Raw genomic sequence first — 27,071 nt, 5'->3', positions numbered from 1 at the left:
ATATAGATTGTGTTTTTGAAATTTCCAATTATTTTCTTCTGCTCTTCAATCTCCCTAGTTTTAATCCAGTTCTCCCATTTACTAAAGAAACGTGTTGTATTGATATCAATGTGGTATAGAGTATCTTGTAGTTCTATAAGAAATTGGTGATGAATAATTTCCCCGAGATTCCCAAAGGAGGGTGATTTAACCTGTTTCCATCCTTTTAATATAAGATTCCTTGCTAACAAAATTATCATTGTTATAAATTTCCGATTTTGTAGCTGTTCTTTTTTATAGTGGAAAAAAAAGATCTGTTCTGGTTGTAAGAGCATTTGAGTTTGATAAACTTTGCTCAACCAGTAATTTATCTTTCCCCAAAATCTTTGTATCTTAGGGCAGAGCCAGAAGCTATGAATCAAATTTGTCTTTGATTGTCTATATTTAGTACACAACGTTCCTTCCCCTATACCACCCCATTTGGCAATCTTCTCAGGTGTGATATACACCATCCACATTAATTTTACATGCTGTTCACGCATAGGGATAGCTAATGATGCTTCCTCCACTCTCTCCACGCTTTTTAATATTAGTTGCATGGTTAGATTCGGAAAGTACAATACCCTCCATTTTGCAGTTCCAGTTTCAATATGTTGTTTGTAGTTTATATTATTTATTAGATTGTATAACAGAGATATTGAATATTTGCCACTTTTAATAAGATTAATTACCGGAACTAATGGTGCAAGATCCCAGTTATTCCCTTGTATTTGTATTAGTTTGAGGCAATAATGCCTGATTTGTAAAAACGAGAAAAAATGTTTCTCTGAGAGGAGATATTTATTTTTAATTGTTTCGAAATCTTCAACCTGAATTATACCCTGGTTATTTTTTGTTAATTGAATAATATTAGATAATCCCTTTTCTTGCCAGACTGAGAATATTTTAGAGGAGAGACCCTGTTTGAATTCTGAATTTCCTTTAATAGATAAATAACGTGTTGCATAGGGATATATACCTAAATATTTACATGTTCTGTGCCATGCTACAACTGTGTACCTAAGCAAATCTATTCTTTTGACATATGGTGGGAGATTTTTAACCTCTAGATGGAGAATATTTTTTAAATATAAAGGTTTTATCAATCCATTTTCTATCTCTGTTAAAGTAAAATGATTACTCTCCAAGAGCCAATCTAGAGCAATCTTTGTCACTGCCACCAGGTTATATATTATTAAATTAGGGAGACCCAGGCCCAGATATTCTTTTTTAAGTATTAATTTTTGATGGCTAAGTCTAGGCCTACTATTCGTCCATATATATTCCTTAATTGCCTGGTTAGTTATCTTAATCTCATGTTTCCTAATTAGAAAAGGAATGTTCTGAAAAAGATACAATAACCTTGGGAGTGCTATCATCTTCAGTAAATTTATTTTACCAGAGAGAGAAAGTGGAAGAGAGGTCCATCTTTTGAGGGTTTCACAGAATTGTCTAATACCATTGCCAATGTTCAGCGCATACCATTCTGAAGGATCGCTAGATATTTTAACCCCCAGATATGTCATATATTTAGTTACTTCTTTGAATATTTTTATTTCTGATTTTTTATTTTTTTGAAGCCATAATACTTCAGATTTAGACTGATTAATATGATACCCTGAAAAAGAGCTGTAGTTTTCTATAATCTGGCACATTTTGTTAAAGTTTTTATTTGACTTTCTAGAAAATACCAATAAATTGTCTGCATAGACCGCCAACTGTATTCGCTTACCACCCACCTCAATCCCTTGTATATTGTTTCTCAAAGCAATCAGTAAAGGTTCCAAAGCAATATTAAAAATTAGGGGCGACAGAGGGCATCCCTGCCTTGTCCCTCTTAAGAGGGGGAAGTAGGGTGTTTTGTTACCATTGATAATTATCGCAGCCCTAGACTCACTGTAAAGTTTCTTGATTAAGTTAAGACTATTACCTGTATATCCAAATTTTATAAGAGAAGTAACAAGGTGGTCCCATGTAACAGAGTCAAAAGCTTTACTTGCATCCAGTGATACTATTGAACTATCCTCTTTGTTAGCTTTTTTATTATATTTGTCATTATACCACTGGTCTGAGATTGTTAAAAAGACTTTCCTTAGGTTAACATTTGAAGACCTTCCTTTCATGAAACCTGTTTGATCCGAGTGTATTATTGTGTCCAGTGAGACCTGTATCCTTTTAGCTAGTATACTAGTCATTATTTTATAATCAATGTTGAGTAGTGAGATGGGCCTATAAGAGTCTATTAGTTGTGGATCTTTTCCCGGTTTAGGTATGACTATTATTGTGGATTCGTTAAAGTCAGCTGATGGTTCCAATTGTCCATTCCAGAGCCCATTCAACAGAGCATTTAATGTAGGGGTTATTTCTTCTATTAGAATTTTGTAAAATTCGGATGGAAGACCATCCGGACCTGCCGCTTTGTTATTTGCCATTGTTTTGATTATTTATCTTATTTCATTTTCTGTAATGGGTTCATTAATTTTTGTTAGACAATTACTTTCTAGCTTTGGAACTGTCAAAGACTTCCAAAATGTCTCCTTTGTAGTAAAATTAATGTGCTGTGCTGAATAGAGCTCCTTAAAGTATTCAAGGAAGGCCTTTTGTATGTCCTCTGTCTGGGTCCATATATGGTCTTTATTTTTAATTTTTTTAATGAAACTTTTAGTTTTGTGATTTTTGTCAATTCGTGCTAGGAAGCTGCCCACCTTGTTACCGTACCTATAAAACTGTGCGCAAGATTTTATATTTTCTCTAATTTCATTTTGCATAAGGTAGTTGTCTCTATCTTTTTTAGCCTGAATATATTGTTGCCAATTATCTGCAGTTTTTGCCTGGATATATCTAGAATATTTGTTAATCAAACAATTAGTTATCTGCTTTCTATATGCATGTGTTTTTTTATTTTGTTTTATTTGGTATGCCAGAATTTCGCCTCTTAGTACGGCTTTAGCAGCGTTCCAATATATATGAGTTTTGTCAAAAGAACTGTTGTTAAACTGTTTATATTCAGCCCATTTAGATTTTAGAAAATTTATGAACTTACTGTTTTTTGCTAAATATTTTGGAAAGAAGAACTGATTGGATTTCCGACTCTTTTGTTTGGGATCTAATGTAATTGAGATAGGGGCATGGTCTGATATAGTTATTATATCAATAAGTGTTTCCTGGATACAATCTATTAACTTCTCTGAAGTAAGGAAATAATCTATTCTAGATAAAGTTTTTTTTTATTTCGAGAGGCATGTATACTCTCTTTCATCAGGGTGTCTAATTCTATATATATCAATTAATTTTAGATCTTGCTGAAACCTCTTTATAAGAAGGGACTCTCTTTTTCTTCTCGCTATTGTAGATTTATCTAGTAATTTTTGCCTTGTTGCTTGCTCAACATTACCTCTACTTCTATCTACTGTAGTATTGGGAGCGATATTAAAATCTCCTCCAATAATTATGGTGTTTGTGGAGTGTATTAGCAGCTTATCTCGCAGACTTTGCCAGAAGTCTATATCCTCCTCATTTGGGCCATATACATTGCAGATAACAATCTTCCTATCCGCAATTTCAATTTCTAATATGATATATCTTCCTTCCTCGTCTCTCTCTAGTTTGTCAATTTTATATTCTATTGTTTTACTAAACAGAATAGCCACTCCTTTTTTCCTTTGGTGCCCTGTGGTGTATATAACCTCTTTGACCCATCCCCCTTTTAATTTGATAGCCTCTTCCCCTTTTAGGTGTGTTTCCTGCAAGAGCAGTATCTGAGCACCTAATTTTTTTGCGTATCTCAGAATAGATTTACGTTTCATGGGTGATGTAATTCCCCCTATAGTCCACGAAACTACTTTAAGACTCATTTTCACTAATCTGTGGGTTTAGCTATTTCTAATGATTCGTCCATAACTATAAGGTGTTTACGAGATAAGACACCCATAATAGCAAACAAGAGAGAGAAGAAGAGAAGAGAGAGAGAAAAAGGAAAAAAAGAAAAAGAAAAAAAAGAAAAAAAAATATACTGTAAATTAACAAAACTTCATTAATTCCCTTTATTTCACTGGAGGTCTTCCTCTTTCCTTCCAGTTTCCCCTTGAAGGGGATTTTTTCCTCATAACTTAATTTTATTCTGAACATTTTTCTAAAAACAAAGTTTGTATACATTACACTCTTTTATGTATTAAACATACAAAGTAAAACCAGTACCAAAAGATTTAAAGAAAGCAGGGACAGGGTTCATGTTACAGGGCCTTGTTGTCTTTCTAAGCTGTCTTTATGATCTTTGAGAAACTCATTTACTTCCTCTACATCTGTAAATATCCTATTCCCTGTAGTAGTATATATACTAAGTCTAGCTGGGTATAAAAGTCTGACTCTCCACCCTTCTTGTATTAGTTTGGTACATATTGGCACAAGAGTTCGCCGTTTATTAGATGTCTCGTAGGAAAAGTCATTAAATAATAAGAGTTTCCTACCCCTGTAATTAATTTCTCCATTTGCCTTCCGATAAGCATTCATAATTTTGATTTTTTTTCCTGAAAATTCAGCAATTTCATAATAACCGGTCTACCTGTTTTATTCCTTCCCTCCTCTTGTCTTTCTGAGCCTATTCTGTGTATTCTCTCAATTGTTATATTTTGAGTTTCTACTCCAATGTTTAATAGACCCATTAAATCTACCTCCACAAATCTCTTAAGATCTTTCTCCTGGATATCCTTTGTCAGGCCAATAAGGCGCAGGTTATTTCTTCTGGCCCTGTTTTCTAGGTCCTCAAGTTTATTTTTCATATTTTCAATCTGGGTGGACATAGTGCGTAGTGTCTGTTCCCTCTGTAGGGCCCCATCCTCAATATCTGATATTCTTTGTTCTGCATATGTGAGTCTGGTTGCAAATTGTTTTACTTCAAGTGTTAGTGAGGTGATATTATTTTGAATTAAGTCAAACTTGGGTGTAAATAGTGCGTCAAGCTGCTTAATTAATTCTTCATTGTTAGAGCTTTGTGCAAGATTTATTTCCCCCATTCCCCCCTGTGCTTCTTGTGAAATTCTATTCCCTTTTTTTTCTTGATTTTTACTTCGGGAAGACATACCTGGTGAAGTGATTTTGCTTTTGTTTAAATATTTTTCCATAAATATATGTGTTCTCCTCCTTTACCCCTCAGTTAAGTGATATCCTCTTGTGTTTAAAAAGTGAGACTATATATTAGTAAATAATACCAAGCTGTGTAATTGATCTTGAGGAATTTTTAGGCCCGCCTCTATTAGTAAGGGGGTGCAGATTACTTTTCCAAATTAAATTAAATTATTATATATATTATAGACTGCCCCTTTAATTAAGCATAGACGTACTTATTCGTGTTTGCTATTTTCCCTTCTACCTTGAGCTATCTAAGCTGGATATATAATGTTCAGATTTTACTTGTAGCTAACAAGTGTGCGGACCTTCACCAAGCTAGTTTAGAATCTTGACGCCTACTTAGATGGGGAAGTTATATATGAGTGAGTTTGAATTATACCTTCCAAAATTTTAGTACTATCTGTACCAAACCTATTTTACATAATTTCTTACATTCAGGCTTAGACCAAATTACATTTGTTAACTTTTACCACACCGTTATATATAAAACCTCTAAAGTTGCTTTTGGTTCTCTATCCACCTTATCAAGCACAAAAAGAACTTGATTTTTTATAAAAAGGTCTCTAAGAGCAAGTTCATAAAGAGTAGTTCAGTGTTAAACTAGTTTTGTCAGGTTAACTTGGAAGTGAGGTTTTTCTACTATTCCAGACTATTTATGACTTATAGAGTTTTAATGACCCTACTTTAACTCTCCTCTTCTACCAAGCCTTATTTACAGGGCCTTGTGTACAGTCGAAAAATATGAATACTTAGGAAAATGTAGAACCTTAGCCCTAAAAAAAAAGACACTAATAGGTTTCTATTCCTTATAAAGTATAAGGCAGAGCTAGCACTTGCTAGTTTGAATCCTGAAATGATTTTTTTTTTTTTTCCCTTCTTCTCCCTTCTATCTTGGGGAGTAAAGCTAGCTCAATTGTATATTGTCACCTTTGCTTTAAACCCTATATTGTCTTGCAAAGTACAGCACACCAAAATATCCTAGATATCTGAATATAAGACATGTATGGTGTCACTTAATATTACAATCATTTACATTTTTATCATGGTTTTTAACCCTATACCAAAATTATCAGTCAAAAAGAAAAAACATCAAAGATCATGAATGATATAACTCTTTTAACCCAGGGTTACCCCCAGGGCCATGTTCGGTGAGAGTTCCTTTAACCAGTATCTTTATGCAAGAAAGCTAATTGTTCCACTACTGGTATTATTATAGCAGATGTTGCTTGAAAATGTTTATAAATCCCACTTCTTTTTATAGTAAGTAAGCAATGGAAAAAGAAAGAAAGCAGTTCTCTGGGCTTTCTTTTTCCTTCTTCTCTTCTTTTCTTTTTTTTTCCTTCTTTCTCCTCCCCCTCTCTCACTCCTGTTCTCTTTCTTTCCTTTATTTCTACCAGCAAGCCCAGCTATTAGTCTATGCTTTAAAAAGTTTCCTTTTCTTTTTCCTCTCTCTTTCCCCTTTTAGACCAATTGCTTGCTTTACTTTCCTTTGTAAGTGCTCTCTTTACCCTGCTTTCTTACAGGGGAGACATTAATTGTTCATGAACTGGTAACCTTCAGTCAGGACTTTTACTCTTCTGGGGGTTGCGCTGCACTAAGAGGGGTGAGGGGGGGGGATAAGTGACCTATGTCAGGCTCTACTCTCGCAGGAGCTCTAGTATGTTCACAATATGGCTCTACACCTGACACCCTCCCCCCTCTACCATTTGTATGCAGTCACTGTTTCAGCAAAGTTATTGAATAAAAACAAATCCAAACTTATCTTGTTCTGTAAAGATGTTTCTAGAATCTGTGGTTCCACCGCACAGCAGGACTTTCTCTCCTGCTACTCCTCCAAGTATGTAGACTTACTGGCAGGTCGAGGTGATGTTGTGCTCAGGATCCCTTTAGCCTGTGTCCTGAGCTGGCATACAAGAAACACTTGTCTCCTTTCCTCCTGGGGCAAGAAGTTGATGTCTGTGACACCTTTCCCACTGCTATGTCTGCTCACCAACTGCTCCTTGGGTCCTGGCGGGCAGCGTGTCTCTGGGGGCTCTTAAGACAGTCACTGTAGATGGGCCTTATAGGCCGATGTCAGCAGGCTCTGCAGGGCTGTCAGCCTCTTTAACGGCAACTACGGGTCCTGGGCTGGGTGGTTTCGGCCCGCCTATAGGCACTCGATGCCGCGGCTCCTTTCTTAGGCCTCTGGAAGCAGGCAGTGTACTTCAGACGCGTCTGCTTACTTAGCCCCTCCTACCGGAAGTCATATCGAGTAAGGGATCTAATGAAGGTTGTGTGTGTTTGTTTTTTAAGTGACCTGGCCAAGAGACGGCCTGCCTTATTGCTTTCTGTAAAAAACTTCGCTTTGGTGGTTAAGACTCTCATGTGTGTATTCTGTACAAGAAATTTATTAAGGGCATCCCTTGCTTCAGTGAGTTTAGAAAGCTTCAAGGTTGAAGTGGGGTCTAGCTTATGGATAGCTTCCTGAGTTGTTAGATTATCCGTCAAGGAGGTCAACTGTGCTGCCTTAAGTTTACGCTGTTGTGCATTGCGTTGAATCAATACACCTCGTATATAGCATTTGTATGCCTCCCAATTATTCGCGGACGACGTGTCCTCTGCATAACATAATATTTTATATTACAATCAGAATGTGTTTCATGTCCCTTAGTAAAAAAGACAACATAGAACAACAGTGAATTCTGTCAGAGCATTTTAAATTAGTTCACTCCTCACAAATCTTCTTGTAGGAGCTATAGATAGGTTTTAATATTCCAAGTAGGGAATGTATAACAAAATGATATTCACAGAAACAAAAATCCTTGCTATCAGCAAAGGATATAAATAAAACATGGGTTGCAATAAAAACAACAATCTTTTTTTCATCCTCATGGCATAGTGAAAATGGAGTAAATTTTGTTTTGTATGATCCTACATAGTTAACTTTCTCAATGACTCATAATAATCCATACAAGCACACATTTAAAGGGACAAACTACACTATATATTGTATATAGTATAGATAGCTGTGCACTCTATATGAAGTGTGGAAATCAATAATAAATATTATGAAAAATTGTGAATATGCAACAAATATGGTATGACATGCAATGAATATACTGTGGTAATGACCCTGTGAGGGTTAAAACTGCAAAACAAAGAGTAAGTCCGAAAGTAAAAAAGTCATCCTTTGGAAGATTTTCTGTGGATTCCTTCTCACTGACTAACGACTGCTTGTTGAAACGAACTCTCCAGGATCCGATAGAGGGTATTAGTACAGCAAATGATATCTAGGAAAACAAGCACACAGAAAGACTCCTCATAGTGTAGAAAGTTTTAATCCAATTAAACACATAAAAAACAGATAACACAATCCCCCTGAGTAATGCCTACTCAAAAGATAGGACCTCAATCATATGAGGTAAGGTATGCGTCCTGTACGGAAAGTTTAAAGGTGCCCAGACTGGACAAACCAGAACAGCAATCTGATGGATACAGGATAATTGGGTCTGCGTTAGCAAAACCCTGTGCTCTGGCCCAGAAGCACCACAAAGACCGATGTTAAAAACTCAATTGGCAACAATATTCTATAAGAAGATAGAGAAGGCGCCACATGGCATAATTCTGTGTGATATGTCAAGAAGATAATTCAGATACACTCACGTTTTGTGAAGAACCAAGATGTGGTGCAAGCTGGGCAGACCGGAACCTTAGAGTTGTCTAGTAAAACTCCTCTTAGGCTCCCAGGAACCAGGTCTCAGTCCCTCTGCAATGGGTAATAATATTGTAACCCTTCGGCAGAGATTGAGAGTCAGTGCAGAGGCGTGCGAGCGCGGGCACAACCAGAAGCCCGGAGAGTGAGAGATACAGACAGAGCCACTGTGGCACCGGAGCTGCTTGGGAGATACACAGGGAATAGTGGGACCCCAACATTTGCAACTTGGGAAACAGCCTAACAGCACCTCAGGATTTAAGCAGACTCATTAACACAGGTATAAGAGGGGACATTTTTCTTCCAGGGTTCCAAGGATTACGATATTTTTACCCATTACAGAGGGACTGAGACCTGGTTCCTGGGAGCCTAAGAGGAGAGTTTTACCGGACAACTCTAAGGTTCCGGTCTGCCCAGCCTGCACCTCATCTTGGTGCTTCACAAAACGTGAGTGTATCAGAGTCTGAATTATCTTTCTGACATATCACACAGAATTATGCTATGTGGTGCCTTCTCTATCTATAGAATAACTCGATGTGGATGGCCTTATGCGTCGAGGAGAATTGCCTTATTACACTTATGTAGCACGAAACAGATTGGATATTCATTGGACTATCATTTGTTTTAATATTCAAAAATATATTATACTTCTAGTACTCTATCTTATTATTTTTAAGATTAGATTACCAGCCTATTTGTATATGCACAGGATATCTTCCTCTATTTGGTCATATCTATTATTATTTTTTATTTTTATTTTTTATTTATATATATATTTTTTTTATTGTTATATTTATATTTTCTTTGATAGTGCCCCTATTTACACACCTTAAGGTGTTATTTATATAATTGGCAACAATAGTAGCAGTTGAAAATCAAGCGTGGTAAAACAAACCAGCATGTGCTGCAATGTGACATAAGGTGGGCGTGGCCTAACGTGTTTCACAGAACTCTTCCGCTTTGTCAGATTTTCAGCATTCTACTATTGTTGCCAATTGAGCCTTTTAACATTAATTTTTGTGGTGCTTCCAGACCAAGCATAGGGCTTTGCTAACGCAGATGAAAGTACCTTGTTTCTATCAGATTGCTGTTCTGGTTTGCCCAGTTTTGATACCTTTAAACTTACAGGACGCATACCTAACCTCATATGATTGAGGTCCTATCTTGTGAGTATGCATTACTCAGGGGGATTGCATTGTCTGTTTTTTAGATGTTTAATTGGATTAAAACTTTCTACACTTTCTACACTATGAGGAGTGTTTCTGTGGGCTTGTTTTCCTAGATATCATATATATATATATATATATATATATATATATATATATATATATATATATATATATATAACACAAACAAAACAAAACAAAAAATAGAAACTACTAAAAAAAGGAGAAAAATAAACCCTTTGCAGCATTTGTATTGTATTTAGATCTCAAATAAATTTTATTTGTAAATTGTAGCGACTCAAAAATCAAAATAATAAGACATTTTTGTGCTAATAACAATCTTCTAAGAAACATTCACCTAGATTACGAGTTTTGGGTTTGCGGCTTTTAACGCTGAAAAAAAATTGCAATTTCAGCATAAAAACAGTAACGCCGCTATTGGGAGTCGTGTCGGTATAGTTATACGGCAAGCATTTTAGCCTGTAGCGCAACGTCAATCCTGCAGTAAAAAAAATTACATTTTTGCATGGGATTTCCATAGCGCCAGTATTACAGGTTGTGTGGTGAGGCTAAAATGCTTGCGTTACAGACTATACCCACACGATACCGACTTGATCCATACCACCATCTGAGAGTTTCACAAAACTCATAACTAAAGTGTTACAAAGTACACTAACACCCATAAACTACCTATTAACCCCTAAAATGCCACCCTCGCACTTTGCAAACACTATATTAAACCTATTAACCCCTAATCTGCTGCCAACCAACATCACGACTATTAAATAAACCTATTAACCCCTAATCTGCTGCCCACCCACATCGCCAACATTATTTAAATATATTAACCCCTAAACCGCCGCTCCCCAAAATCGCTGCCACTATAATAAAGTTATTAACCCCTATTCCGCCACTCCCCAACATTGCTGCCACTAAATAAAGTAATTAACACCTAAACCTCCGGCCTCCCACATCTCTGCCACTAAATAAACATATTAACCCCTAAGCCACTGGCCCCCACATATCACAAAACACTAAATTAAACTATTAACCCCTAAACCTAACACCCCCTAACTTTAAATTAAAATTACAATGTAACTCTATTTGAATAAATAAAAACTTACCTGTGAAATAAAAATAAACCTAACATTATACTATAAATTAACCTAACATAACTAATTTAATAAAATAAAAAATACTACCAATTAAAAAATCGAAATTACAAATTTAAAAACACCTAACACTAAGAAAAAAAAAAAAAATCTAAATTACAACAAAAAAAACAACAAATCCTACGAAAAAATTAAAAATTCTAAGTTTACCACAAATAATTAACTCTAAAATCACGAGAAAAGAAAACCCTCTAAGATTACAAAAAACTAAACTAAATGATCAAAATTAAAAAACAATTACACCTAATCTAATAGCCCTATATACAGGGAGTGCAGAATTATTAGGCAAATTAGTATTTTGACCACATCATCCTGTTTATGCATGTTGTCTTACTCCAAGCTGTATAGGCTAGAAAGCCTACTACCAATTAAGCATATTAGGTGATGTGCATCTCTGTAATGAGAAGGGGTGTGGTCTAATGACATCAACACCCTATATCAGGTGTGCATAATTATTAGGCAACTTCCTTTCCTTTGGCAAAATGGGTCAAAAGAAGGACTTGACAGGCTCAGAAAAGTCAAAAATAGTGAGATATCTTGCAGAGGGATGCAGCACTCTTAAAATTGCAAAGCTTCTGAAGCGTGATCATCGAACAATCAAGCGTTTCATTCCAAATAGTCAACAGGGTCGCAAGAAGCGTGTGTAAAAACCAAGGCGCAAAATAACTGCCAATGAACTGAGAAAAGTCAAGCGTGTAGCTGCCAAGATGCCACTTGCCACCAGTTTGGCCATATTTCAGAGCTGCAACATCACTGGAGTGCCCAAAAGCACAAGGTGTGCAATACTCAGAGACATGGCCAAGGTAAGAAAGGCTGAAAGACGACCACCACTGAACAAGACACACAAGCTGAAACGTCAAGACTGGGCCAAGAAATATCTCAAGACTGATTTTTCTAAGGTTTTATGGACTGATGAAATGAGAGTGAGTCTTGATGGGCCAGATGGATGGGCCCATGGCTGGATTGGTAAAGGGCAGAGAGCTCCAGTCCGACTCAGACGCCAGCAAGGTGGAGGTGGAGTACTGGTTTGGGCTGGTATCATCAAAGATGAGCTTGTGGGGCCTTTTCAGGTTGAGGATGGAGTCAAGCTCAACTCCCAGTCCTACTGCCAGTTTCTGGAAGACACCTTCTTCAAGCAGTGGTACAGGAAGAAGTCTGCATTCTTCAAGAAAAACATGATTTTCATGCAGGGCAATGCTCCATCACACGCGTCCAAGTACTCCACAGCGTGGCTGGCAAGAAAGGGTAAAAAAAAGAAAATCTAATGACATGGCCTCCTTGTTCACCTGATCTGAACCCCATTGAGAACCTGTGGTCCATCATCAAATGTGAGATTTACAAGGAGGGAAAACAGTACACCTCTCTGAACAGTGTCTGGGAGGCTGTGGTTGCTGCTGCACGCAATGTTGATGGTGAAAAGATCAAAACACTGACAGAATCCATTGATGGCAGGCTTTTGAGTGTCCTTGCAAAGAAAGGTGGCTATATTGGTCACTGATTTGTTTTTGTTTTGTTTTTGAATGTCAGAAATGTATATTTGTGAATGTTGAGATGTTTAATTGGTTTCAGTGGTAAAAATAAATAATTGAAATGGGTATATATTTGTTTTTTGTTAAGTTGCCTAATAATTATGCACAGTAATAGTCACCTGCACACACAGATATCCCCCTAAAATAGCTATAACTAAAAACAAACTAAAAACTACTTCCAAAACTATTCAGCTTTGATATTAATGAGTTTTTTGGGTTCATTGAGAACATGGTTGTTGTTCAATAATAAAATTAATCCTCAAAAATACAACTTGCCTAATAATTCTGCACTCCCTGTAAAAAGCCCCCCAATATAAAAACACCTCCTAGCCTACTATAAATTACCAATAGCCCTTAAAAGGGTCTTTTGTAGGGCATTGCCTTAAAGAAATCAGCTCTTCTTACTTGTAAAAAAATGCAAAGTCCCACCAACAGTAAAACCCACCACCCAAACAACCCCCCAAAATAAAAAACCTAAGCTACCCATTGCCCCTAAAGTAGCATTTTTATGGGCTTTGTCCTTAAAAGGGCATTTAGCTCTTTTTCCAAGCCCAAAGCCCTAATCTAAAAGCAAAAACCCACCAAAAAAAAAAAAAACTAACACTAACCCCAGAATATCTACTCATGGTTTCTGAAGTCTGGATATCAATCTACATCCAGGTGGTGAGGTCTTAATCCAGGCGGCTACGTCTTCATCCATCCTGGGGGCGTCTTCTATCTTCATCCCGGCGGTGCAGTGCAGAGCCATCCTGGAAGCCGAAGACATGCTTCGTGGAGCGTCCTCTTCATATGATTGCCGCTGTACACTGAAGTTGGATGCAAGGTAGGCATTTCAAAATGGCGTACCTTGCATTCCTATTGGCTGATTTAATTCTTCAAATTCAAATCAGCCAATAGAATGAGAGCTTCTGAAATCCTATTGGCTGTTCAAAACAGCTAATAGGATGAGACCTACTAAAATCCTATTGGCTGTTCAAATCAGTAAGTAATTCCGTAATAAGCAATACAATAGTTCAAGCTGCAAAGTACAAAGTCATTAAGCACAAAGAGAGAATAATAATAACTCTCTACAAAACAAAAGTAAGGCTTAAGCTGGAGATCACAGGTACACCAAACAGACTTAAATTTTCAGGCAGCTTGGTAGTGATACTATTGACTTTAAATAGGGTGTCTACACCAAACAGACTTAAATTTTCAGGCAGCTTGGTAGTGATACTATTGACTTTAAATAGGGTGTCTGATAATGGAAGGAGGGAGATTTAAAGAGACATGACATATCCCCCTCTTCAAGGATTCACCTCAGCGGAATCGAATCTGGATTTCAAAGGGTATCTACGATGAAATGCAGATTTTAGTCGAGGAGCATGAACATCCGAATGAAGTTGCCATGAGTTTTCTTCAGGTCCATAACCTTTTTTATTATATCAGATACTCCAATTTAAGATGTCTGATCCAAGAGTCGAGAATTGCCTGAACTTCATATTCTACATGACTATCGATCTTAACAGGTGGTGGTGGTACTACTGTTCGGTTGATATGGGTGTCAGGAACATAGGGTTTTAGTAATGACACATGAAATGTTGGATGTATTTTATAGGTTTTTAGGTAGTTCCAAAGTAACAGCATTAGGATTTACAATTTGTTTTATAATAAACAGTCCAATGAACTGGTTTCCCAACTTTTTACTGGGGACTTGTATCTTCAAATGCTTCGTAGATAACCAAACTGAATCTCCTATCTTGTAGTCCGGAGTTGGTGTGAGGATTCCACTCCGTGTTTTGCATCTCTCCTTCCATTTCCACATAACATGGTTTTACCTTTCCCTTTACTTAAGGGATCACCTGACATTAAACAGGTGCTTAGTTATTGCAGATTGTACTGTTTCACAGTTTGTTTGTTTGTTTGTTCCTGCTAATTGGAAATTAAGCCTTCATTTCAGACTCCTTTCTTGATCCTTCCTAATTTGATTCATTGCAATTCTGATACCTGTTTGCAAACGGACATCATTGCTTTGCAATTACAAGCTTCATTTATTTCTACTGAAGTACTGAACTAAACCTGTCAGCCTGCTTGGAGTTCAAGCTGTGTGCATCCCCTGCTGCATTACACAGACAAGCCTGGGAGACTACTTTTGTAAAGTAAAGACTATTTATCTGTTTTAAGCTCACATTACATCTTGAGCTTAACAGCACAGAGTGCTTTGTTAAAATAGAATCTGCTTTCCATTTAACTGCATATATATATACAGCCATATCAACTAAAGCTCTACTCTGCTTATACAAACTTTGTGCTCCTTTCAACTTACTTGCTTATTCACAAGACCTGCTCCGGTGTGCTATTTAAAGAGACAGTACAACTAGAAACATCAAGCTAATCTCTCTTCTTTTTTGCACAAACAACCACTCCTGCATAATCTCTCAATTTATTGCAGGCAGGTATATAAAGGAAGTTTAGTGTTGCTTATTAGTGACCATAAAAGACTTTTATAATTACTTGCAATTCTACACTGATTCTTATCTGTGAGGCAATAACAGATCTGAGAAATCAGTGTGCTTTGATTTGCTGTGCTTGCATTAACTGCAACTTACCTAAGTTTATTATATTTCACCTTAGACTGCTTGGTCTATGCTGTCATAATAGCCCAATTGCCTTGTGATACAAATATTTTTTTTTTTCATTTGAAGTTGTGATCCTCCCAAGAGTTGAAACCTAAGTATTCTCAAGAGTTTTACAGAATAACTAAGCCAATTGATTATGGATCCAGCAGATCTCCCAAATATTGTTTATAACCTGTCGCAACGGGTGGATGAGCTCAGCCAGGGTCTAATAGAATTAAAAGTTGAAAATGAAACACTAAGGAAAGTTATAAAGGATGCAGTAACCAGCAAATCAGCTGCTGTGCAGGCTACAACTGAACCTATTATAGCACCTCCAGATTTGTTTAATGGAGATAGACATTCATATCGGCCATTTAGGAATGCCTGTGTTCTCACCTTCAATTTGAAGCCTATCACTTATCCCAATGATAACACCAAAGTGTTAACAATGATCAGTTGTTTATGTGGTGAACCCCGCATATGGGCGGATACCTTGTTTGAGCCCAACAGCCCAATACCCTCCTCTCTACAGTCCTTCCTAGCTGTCATGGATGAGTTATATTCGGATTCCAACCTTCAACATACTGCTGATTATAAACTACAGAAGTTAAGACAAGGCAATTGACCGGTTGAGACCTACATCACCGAGTTTAAACAGCATGCAATTGACTCCCAATGGAATGCAGCTGCCCTGAAAAGTCAATTCAGATTAGGTCTCTCTGACCAGGTTAAAGATGAACTCGCCCGTACTGACCTCCCTGATTCCCTGGAAGCCCTTATGAGATTGGTCATGCAAATCGATAGATGACTAAGAGAGAGAAAGTCGGAACAACATTATGCTGATTCCCCTTATAAGAAACCTATCCAACCAATCCAGGCTACCCATCATGCCCATTCATCCACCAGTAGCCCAGAGGCTATGGAAATAGGTTTTATCCGTGGCTCTCTCTCCTCAGAAGAAAGATTTAGACGTAAATCTAAGGGCCTCTGTATGTATTGCGGTTCTGCTGCCCACTCTCTACGAGATTGTCCTTCTATTTGCAAGAAAAAAAAAACGTAAGTCATCTCCAAATTTGACTTCTTTAATTGTGCTTAACAAACCTATTCACTGCATTCTACCCCTCTCTTTACAGTGGGACTGCAAGCAACTAAAGAAAGAGGCCTTAATTAATACAGGGGCACAGGAGAACTATATAGATACATCTATTGTTACACTTAATAAAATTCCTCTCATTAAAAAACTGACTCCAGTTTTTATTCGTGTAGTGGACGGCTCTGAGATTTTCTCTGGATCTATCACATACCACACTGTTCCCATTTTAGTAACCACTCTTAATTCTCATCAAGAATATATTAGTTTTGATGTTATCACCTCACCAATATTTCCTATAGTCCTTGGCTTGCAATGGCTTAGTATACATGAACCGACTATCACCTGGAGTTCATTGGACATCACTTTCAATTCTGATTATTGCCAACAAACCTGTTTTCATTCGACTACTTTATTACACTTGACTGAAGAACCCATGATTCCTCAGGTTTACAAAAAGTTTACAGAAGTATTCAGTAAAAAGGAGGCAGAGACCTTACCACCCCATCGTTCCTACGATTGCCCTATTGACCTAAAACCTGGCACCACACCTCCTTTTGGCCATTTATATCCTCTCTATCAACCAGAATTGAACCACCTTAAAACTTACCTCAATGAAAATTTAAAAAAAGGTTTTATTCGTCCTTCTGTTTCACCAGCAGCTGCTGGATTTTTCTTTGTTAGAAACAAAGATAACTCACTTCGACCCATCATAGATTTCAGGGAGTTAAACAAAATAACGATAAAAAATCGCTACCCTCTACCCCTCATCCCCGAACTCATCAAGCATCTTCAACATGCAAAGATCTTCACTAAACTTGATCTAAGAGGGGCTTACAATCTAGTCCGTATAAGAGAGGGTGACAAGTGGCTGACCACATTTCGAACCTGATACGGCCTTTTTGAGTATTTGGTGATGCCTTTTGGACTCACCAACGCTCCAGCCACCTTCCAGTACTTTGTGAATGATGTCTTCCACGACCTGCTTAACATCTGTGTCGTCGTGTATTTGGATGACATCCTTATATACTCAAACACCATGGAAGATCACGTGAAACATGTCAGCTGGGTGCTCTCAAGACTCCAAGTTTACAGATTGTACGCAAAATTAGAAAAGTGTGTGTTTCACACCACACAAATAGACTTCCTTGGATATACCATTGGACCTAAGGGTATTCAAATGCAAGAAAACAAGGTCGAATCTGTCAGAAATTGGCCACAACCTACTAATAGAAAGGAGCTACAATGCTTCCTCGGCTTCAGTAACTATTACCGCACATTCATTAGAAATTCCTCTCAGAAAATTAAACCTCTCTCAAGACTTACCAGCACTTGCATACCTTTTCGTTGGGACACCTCAGCTAATGAAGCTTTTAGCAATCTCAAAAGTTCATTTACCTCTGCACCTATTCTACAGTTTCCAGACCCTTCCCTTCAGTTCATGCTTGAGGTTGACTCATCAGACCATGCCCTAGGAGCCATTCTTTCACAAAGGAAAAGTCTCACACAACCGCTTCATCCAGTCGCCTTTTATTCCAAATTACTTTCTCCAGCTGAAATTAATTACTCCATTGGAGAAAAAGAACTACTTGCAATTAAACGAGCATTTGACACTTGGAGGCATCTCTTGGAAGGCACGGTACAACCAATAATTATCTACACTGACCATCGTAACCTGGAATTCCTTCAGAAGAACAAAACACTCTCCAGCGGACAGGTGAGATGGAGTCTGTACTTCAGTAGATTTAATTTCCTGATCGTATACAGACCCGGTTCTAAAAACGGCAAAGCCGACGCACTCTCCAGGAGAGATCCCAGACCACTGAATATCCAAGAAACCCCTTCAATGATACCTGCGGATAAATTCCTGGGTTTGATGCTCACATTCAAGTTACAACTCCAAACTGCTCTACAATCTGATAAACTGATTCCCCACCATGCTCTTTCACTCAAAAATTATCTTTACTATCATGACTCCAAATTATAGATCCCAGAAGTTCTCAGAAATGAGGTAATCAAACAACATCATGATCCTCCATTACTGGGTCACCCAGGTATTAAAAGGACCACGGATCTACTGGCAAGAAATTATTGGTGGCCAAACCTGGTTGATTCGGTCTATGATTACATTCAAAACTGCACAATATGCATCACTTCCAAGAGGGACAAGACCAAACCCTATGGTCACCTCATACTGTTGGATATCCCTGAAAGACCCTGGGTCCATATAGGATTGGATTTCATTGTCAAACTTCCTTTGAGTACTGGATACAACACCATTCTGGTTGTCACAGATATCCTCACCAAAATGGCTCTGTTCATCCCGTACCATAAGATTCCCATTTCTAGTGAAACCACTCTGCTTTTCCTGAATTCTGTTGTATGCTTCCATGGGATTCCTCATATCATAACAACAGACCAGGGTGTCCAGTTCACTTAAAAATTTTGGAAGTCCCTCTCTCAACATCTACAGATAGATCATCGTTTGAGTACAGCTTTTCATCCTCAGACCAACGGCCAGACTGAAAGTCTAAACCAATGGCTAGAGCAGTACATCCGCTGCTACTGTTCCTACCAGCAAACAGAGTGGGCCCAATATCTTTACATGGCAGAATTTGCATACAACAATAGCAAACATAGTTCAACCAATCTCTCCCCATTTTTTGCTAACTATGCCTATCATCCAACTTTTTCCATACAAGAAACAATGGTTCCTAAATCTCCTTCAGTAGATGATCTATTACAAAAAATCGCTGAGAACTTCCACTTCTTACGTCAAAACATCCAAAATGCACAAGCTACTCAAAAGAAATATTACGATCTTCGTAGAAGACCGTCTCCAGAATATGCTTTGGGTGATAAAGTCTGGCTCTCAACGAAGAACATTAAAATACCTGTTCCTAGCAAAAATTAGCCGGATTATTTATAGGTCCGTTTGCCATCACTCAGGTCATCAATTCCAATGCTGTTACTTTGGATCTTCCATCTTCGTTACCCATTCATTCCACTTTCCATGTCTCCCTGCTAAAACCTGCCAGTTCTTCAACAATAAAGACTATACTCCATCCTCAGCCGGTACCTCTTGATGATGACTCCTTTGAGGTTCTGGACCTTCTGGACTCTAGAATATGCAATGGCCAGTTACAATATCTAGTGAGGTGGAAGGGCTACTCGCTAGATGAGGATAGTTGGGAACCTTACACTCATATCAATGTCCCTAGGCTGCTTTCTTGTTTCCACAGACGTTACCCACACATCTCTCCTTCTATTTCCACATCACATGGTTTTACCTTTCCCTTTACTTAAGGGATCAGCTGACATTAAACAGGTGCTTAGTTATTGCAGATAGTACTGTTTCACAGTTTGTTTGTTCCTGCTACTTGGAAATTAAGCCTTCATTTCAGACTCCTTTCTTGATCCTTCCTAATTTGATTCATTGCACTTCTGCTACCTGTTTGCAAATGGACATCATTGCTTTGCAATTACAAGCTTCATTTATTTCTACTGAAGTACTGAATTAAACCTGTCAGCCTGCTTGGAGTTCAAGCTGTGTGCATTCCCTGCTACATTAAACAGACAAGCCTGGGAGACTACCTTTGTAAAGTATGGACTATTTATCTTTTTTAAGCTCACATTACATCTTGAGCTTAACAGCACAGAGTGCTTTGTTTAAATAGAATCTGCTTTCCATTTAACTGCATATATATACAGCCATATCAACTAAAGCTCTACTCTGCTTATACAAACTTTGTGCTCCTTTCAACTTACTTGCTTATTCACAAGACCTGCTCCGGTGTGCTATTTAAAGAGACAGTACAACTAGAAACATCAAGCTGCTCTCTCTCTTCTTTTTTGCACAAACAACCACTCCTGCATAATCTCTCAATTTATTGCAGGCAGGTATATAAAGGAAGTTTAGTGTTGCTTATTAGTGATCATAAAAGATTTTTATAATTACTTAATTCTACACTGATTCCTATCTGTGAGGCAATAACAGATCTGAGAAATCAGTGTGCTTTGATTTGCTGTGCTTGCATTAACAGCAACTTACCTAAGTTTATTATATTTCACCTTAGACTGCTTGGTCTATGCTGTCATAATAGCCCAATTGTCTCGGTGATACAAATATATTTTCTTTTCATCTGCAGTTGTGATCCTCCCAAGAGTTGAAACCTAAGTTTTCTCAAGAGTTTTACAGTTAATCTATGATGTAAATCATAATAATGTTTTTGACGTGTTTTTGCTTCTTCTAGATGTGTTTTCAAGATATTCAATCTTTGTCTTAAGGATGTAGAATATTCAGTAGCTGCTGGTGAATTGACTGTAGTTTTGGAAATTGTTATGGTGGATGGATGAAAACCATATGTGGCAAAGAATGTAGTCATTTTTGAAGAAGAGGATATTGAATTGTTTTATGAAAACTCTGTCATAGCAAGATAAGTCACCCAATCATTTTAAAGATGTGATATGTAACATCTCAGATACTGTTCCAGTATCTGTTTTTTTCTTTCAGTTAAACCGTTAGTTTGAGGGTGAAAAGAGTTTACATTTAGATTTCCAAAAGGAGGAAGTAAACTGAGTGCCACCGTCCGTAATTATAGTGTTGGGTAAACCATGTAGTCTGACTATGGAGTTAATGAAAACATTTGCTTTCATTCTAGCTGTAGGCAATTGTTTAAGCGGTACGAAATGTGCAAGTTTTGTAAGGTGGTCTACAACTACAAGTATGGTATTATATTGCTGTGAAACTGGAAGTTCAACTATGAAGTCCATTAAGATTGTGGACCAAGGTGGTGCATGAGGAACTGGTATTGGAGTCAAATAACCAATGGGTCTTTTTTGTTCTGATTTATTTCTTGCACAAATCTGACATGAATTTACATAGTTATGAATCGATTGATCCATATGTGGCCACCATAAGTACCTTCTGATAAGATCTATAGTTTTCTTTACTCCAGGATGTCCTGATTAAACGTTTTTATGGAAATGAAGTAGAATAAGATCTCTAAGATTAACTGGTATATACAGTTTGTCTAAGTGGTAATACAATCCAATTTTGGAATTGAGGGTACATTCTTTAGGGGTTTCTGGGTACAGATCTTGAGCTTTGAGTATTTCTTTTTCAAGAGTGGATATACTGGCCAAAATCTTTTCAGCAGGTATAAGTAAATCAAATGAATCTTTAGGAGGAGTGGAGTCATATACTCTTGATAAAGCATCTGCCTTACTATTTTGAGTACCAGGTCTGTAAGTAATTTGAAAGTTGAACCTATCCATAAATAAGGCCCATCTGACTTGCCTAGAGGACAAGATCTTATTCTTCTTTAAATACTAAAGATTTTTATGATCTGTATATATTAAAAAGGTATTTCAGTTCCTTCCAATAGATGTCTCCAATTTTCTAATGCACTTTTAATTGCCAAAAGTTCTTTGTCTCCAACGGAGTAGTTAGTATCAGCAGGTTGAAGAGTTCTGGAATAAAAGGAGACAGGATGAAGTTTATTAGTTTGTTCATTTCATTGAGAAAGACTGCAACAATTCCAGAATTTGAGGCATATACTTCCAGAACAAATTGAGTGTTATGATTTGAAAGTACCAGTATGGGGGCAGTTGTAAATCTCTTTTTTAGGAGATCAAAGGCTTGTTGAGCTTCATTTGTCCAAATAAACTGTTGATGTTTTTTAGTAAGTGAAGTAAGTGGTTTTACTATGGTAGAGAATCCTGAGATAAACTTTCTATAAAAATTAGAAAAGCCTTGAAATCTTTGAAGTGATTTTACAGATTTAGGTTGTGGCCAATTAGTTATCACTGATATTTTTACTGGATTCATTTGTATACTATTAGGGGTTAAAATATATCCCAGAAATGTTATCTTTCTTACATGAAACGGACATTTTTAAAGTTTTGTGTAAAGCTTATGTTCACGTAATCTGGTAAGTACCCAACGTACATGTTTTTCATGCTCAACAGAATTCTCAGAATATATTAATATATCATCAAGATATATGATTACACACAAGTCTGTTAAATCTTTAAATATTTCATTGATAAAATATTGAAATGTACCAGGGGCATTGCAGAGCCCAAAGGGCATTACTCTACATTGGTATAGGCCATATCTAGTACGAAATGTTGCTTTCCACTCTTTTTAATGCGAATAAGATTATAAGCCTCTTTTAGATCTAGCTTAGTATATATGGTGGCATCAGACAGGCGTTCCAGCAATTCAGGGATAAGTGGAAGTGGATATCGTTTTTTTCTGTAATGGCATTTAGAGCCCTATAATCAATGATTGGCCTTAGAGATTCGTCTTTATTTTTTTTACAAAAAATATTCCAGCTGTGGTTGGTGAGGTAGAAGGAGTGATGAACCCTTTTTTAAGATTTTCATCAAGATATTCACGTAAGTAAGTTAATTCTTTTTGTGATAGAGGATATATTTTTTCATGTGGTAATTGTGAACCAGGTATGAAATCAATTGGACAATCAAATATCCTATGTGGCAGTACATTTTCCACTTCTTTCATATCAAAAACATCTAATAAGTCCTGATACACACTTGGAATAGCAATCTTAAGGCTTGATATTGCACAATGTGGAAAACATGTTTTCAGACAATAGATTTAAATGTAACATTATGTGATTTCCAGTCGATTGTCAAGTTGTGTTTAGTCAACCAAGGATACCCCAAAATAATGTTATGTAGGGATATAGGTATGATGTCAAAAGATATAAATTCAGTGTGACCCTTTGTGTCAGAGATTAAGAGAGGAATTGTGTGATGAGTTACAGGACCTTTTTGTATAAATGTTCCATCTATAAATTTAACAAAAATAGTTGTTTGCTTAGATACAGTTGGGATTTTATTCAAATTAACAAATTCGGCATTTATGAAATATCCACATGCACCAGAATCGATTATTGCTTCAGTCGGGATAAGTTGTTGATCCCACTGTCGAGATAAAGAAAAAGATATTAATGATCCCAGGAGGGGAACTTATGGAGGCACGGTTAAACAATATTGGATGATATATGAGATGTTACCAGAGTTCATTCCCCGTATAAATACAGCAGATATCCAACAGTGTGGGTCTGTGACGTTGTTCAATATTGTGAACGTTAGACAAAGGCAGATCTGCTTGAACCCAGTGTGAAGGGTAATCTACATGAAATGATAAAAAAAAGAGGGCGCCTCATAGTATGGTATGTCCCCAATGGTCTGTGAGTATGAATTGTAGAAGGCTTACCAGATGAAGTTGCACCGTACTGTGACCGGTGCCAGTGAGCAGGCTAGCACTCTACAGTGACTAGTACACTGATCCAGGTGTCCCCAACTGTGTTGACAGCTAAAATACAATGTTGGATGCACTTCAGATGGGAGTACGAGACCTCTCTGTACCCATTGGGGAAGTCAGTAGAAAGACATAAAACCAAAAAGACAACTTCCGTTATTTCAAAGGTAAAAACAACTCTTTAATCTTTACAGGAATGCGTTTCTCGACCAAACAAATAGGTAATTTCTTCAGGCAATAAAAACGAATACAAAGCATCTCAATTAGCAACATTAAATACACTTGTAACGATAAAAAACGGAAGTTGTCACATTTGCGGTGTACCAATAGTAACGGTAATTTGATCTGTGTATTTGAACAAGTAAAATTCTTGAATCAGCCGTAGCTCAGGTGTTGTTTGTTAATTAAAGGGATACTAAACCCAATTTTTTTCTTTCATGATTCAGATAGAGCATGAGATTTTTAGCACCTTTCTAATTTACTCCTATTATCAAATTTTCTTTTTTCTCATGCTATCTTGATTTGAAAAAACAGTACTGTAAGCTTTAGAGCTGGCCCATTTTTTGTTCAGTACCTGGGTAGCAGTTGCTGAATGCTGATTTGTGGCTAAATGTAGCAAACCAATCAGCAAGCTCTAGCAAAGTGCTGAACTAAAAATGGGCCAACTCCTTACCTTTTATTACTTCTTTTTCAAATCAAGATAACATGAGAACAAAGAAAAATTGATAGTAGGAGTAAATTAGAAAGTTGCTTAAAATTGCATGCTCTATCTGAATCATGAAAGAAAAAATGTGGGGTTAGTATCCCTTTAAGGATTTCTAGAGGTAGTGTATACCCTCTAAAATTTATTGTGCAAATGACAGAGATCAAATCTACGTTTTAGTGGAACATTACTATTAGTTATTCTACATTCGTCTCAGTAAACTCATACCTACATATCAATCGAAATTTGAAATTATATTAATAATTTAACCAAGTAAGCAAATTATGTCTCAATGAAAACCTTATTTTGAGGATTATGTATATATATATATATATATATATATATATATATATATATATATATATATATATATATATAAAATATATATATATATATGGGGTTAAATATATATGAATGTCGTAGGCATAAGATTACACGTATATATAGCCGGTCAGAATGGACCAATAAACCATTATAAACTAATAGATGTAAAAAATGGTGAAAAATAAATAATCTAAAAAGTGACCAGTAACATGATTTTGTCAAATATGTGTATATGATTTAGTAAACCTAAATTTTATTTACACATAACCCGAGTGTATAATTAGAATCATATTGTCTTTGCTTTCTATTGGATTTGAACATGGTTAAAATCTTGTTAATTATATTGTCCATTGGATTAGAGAGTGAGGTTGTGTGGATGTTATATGCTGATATCCAACAATGAATATATATAAAAGCACAGTAACTAAATGCATTGAATATATGCTTCACACTGTGTATTAATCTTGTGTGTCTTGTCTGAATGTATCTATGGTATGATGCAAGATTAATAACAATAATGTATGGATCTATAATAATCTCAGAAGTGGTATGTATCTATACAGAAACCCTAAATGTAAATCAATATATGGAAAACAGTGTTAATACAAAAATATGTTCTTAGCTGCAATCTGAAAAAGGAGGGTATATAAGCCAAAGATGATTTGGCAATATGCCTCTGCAATGACATGTACTCTATAAGCTGAAAATAATTTGACAATGTGCCTTTATACTGGCATGCATTATATAGTGATGTATAATAATCTATTGCAATGGCCAGTTTAAGGTCTAAAGGGTGTGTTGACAAAAGGGTCATCTTAGAATCCAAAACAAAAATCAATATATGGAAAACAGTGTTAATACAAAAATATGTTCTTAGCTGCAATCTGAAAAAGGAGGGTATATAAGCCAAAGATGATTTGGCAATATGCCTCTGCAATGACATGTACTCTATAAGCTGAAAATAATTTGACAATGTGCCTTTATACTGGCATGCATTATATAGTGATGTATAATAATCTATTGCAATGGCCAGTTTAAGGTCTAAAGGGTGTGTTGACAAAAGGGTCATCTTAGAATCCAAAACATACCTTACAATATGATATAGGTATAATCAATGGGAGCTAGCTGTGTAATGACAAGAGCTTAGAGAGTGTATATGGATATGATAGTGCATAATGTGAATATTAAATGTATTGTATGTGTGTGGAGTCTGTTTGTGATCAGTGTGAGTTAGCTGAGTGATAGAACTTGGAGAATAGATATGGTAATTGGTAATGCTCATTATGTGATGTATGTGTGTAGTGAGTATGTAAAGTCTATGTATGTGTATATGGTGTTCCTGTGTAATCAATACAATTTACAGTTGTATGTTACTCATGGGGAGAGAAAAAAGGGGGGGGGGATAAACCAGTTATGGATAAGGTATACAGTATGCATGACAAAGATTAATAAATGCTAGTGTGTGTGATATAAGAGGATAATATACTACAACAAAGTTTGAGAACTTGTCATAAGTCAAAGGTATTGATTAATTGAAAGCTGCCAGATCTAAATTGGCATTGAGACCAGAAGGATAAAGAGTCTTCAACTTGAAGATCCAATAAGTTTCACATTGTCTTAATTTGGTTAACCTATTGTAATCTGATGATTTTGGAATTAAATCAATAGGATGATATCTGAATATGTAGGGGTTACCATTGTGTTTCTATAAACATTGATTGAGAATAATATGTTTGATCTTTGTTTTTTACAGTTTTAACAGTCCCGATGGTGTTCACCCCATCTAGTTCTAATTTTTCTAGACGTGCGACCTACATATTGTAGGCCGCATAAGCATTCAATTAAATAAATCACAAAATGAGATTCACAATTGTAAAAACCTGAGATGGTGAAAGATTCACCAGAGACTGTTGATTTAAAGGTTTTTAAACCAGATTTAATAAATTTGCATGAATTACATGCAGTTTTACCACATCTGTAGACCCCTTGTAGGCCAAATATACCCTTATTAATTGTTTTGTATTCTTTAATAGTTTGATTAACGTGTTTTACTGGGAGCTAGTTTATTTCTCAAAGTCGGTGCTCTTCTGTATATTATTCTGGGTTTGTGTGTTTTTGAGTATGGGATCACATGTCAATATTTATTTAGTATTTGTTTGATTTTGAAAAAATCAATATTGTATTGTGTTATGAACATAGTGTCCCTACTGTCCATTTCAGATTCATTCTTAGTCGTTTGTTATTATTTGGTTTGTAAGATCATAGAGAACATAGAGAAGATTCAAACAGATCTTAGAGTATACCAACAGAATCCAGATTATACCAAGATTACTAAAGATATCAGGAAAACATTGTAAACACAA

The sequence above is a fragment of the Bombina bombina genome, chromosome 6 (genome assembly GCF_027579735.1).
Source record: "Bombina bombina isolate aBomBom1 chromosome 6, aBomBom1.pri, whole genome shotgun sequence".
NCBI classification, from domain to species: Eukaryota; Metazoa; Chordata; class Amphibia; order Anura; family Bombinatoridae; genus Bombina; species Bombina bombina.
The sequence above is the reverse complement of the archived record's forward strand: the minus strand, read 5'-3'. Positions refer to the sequence as shown.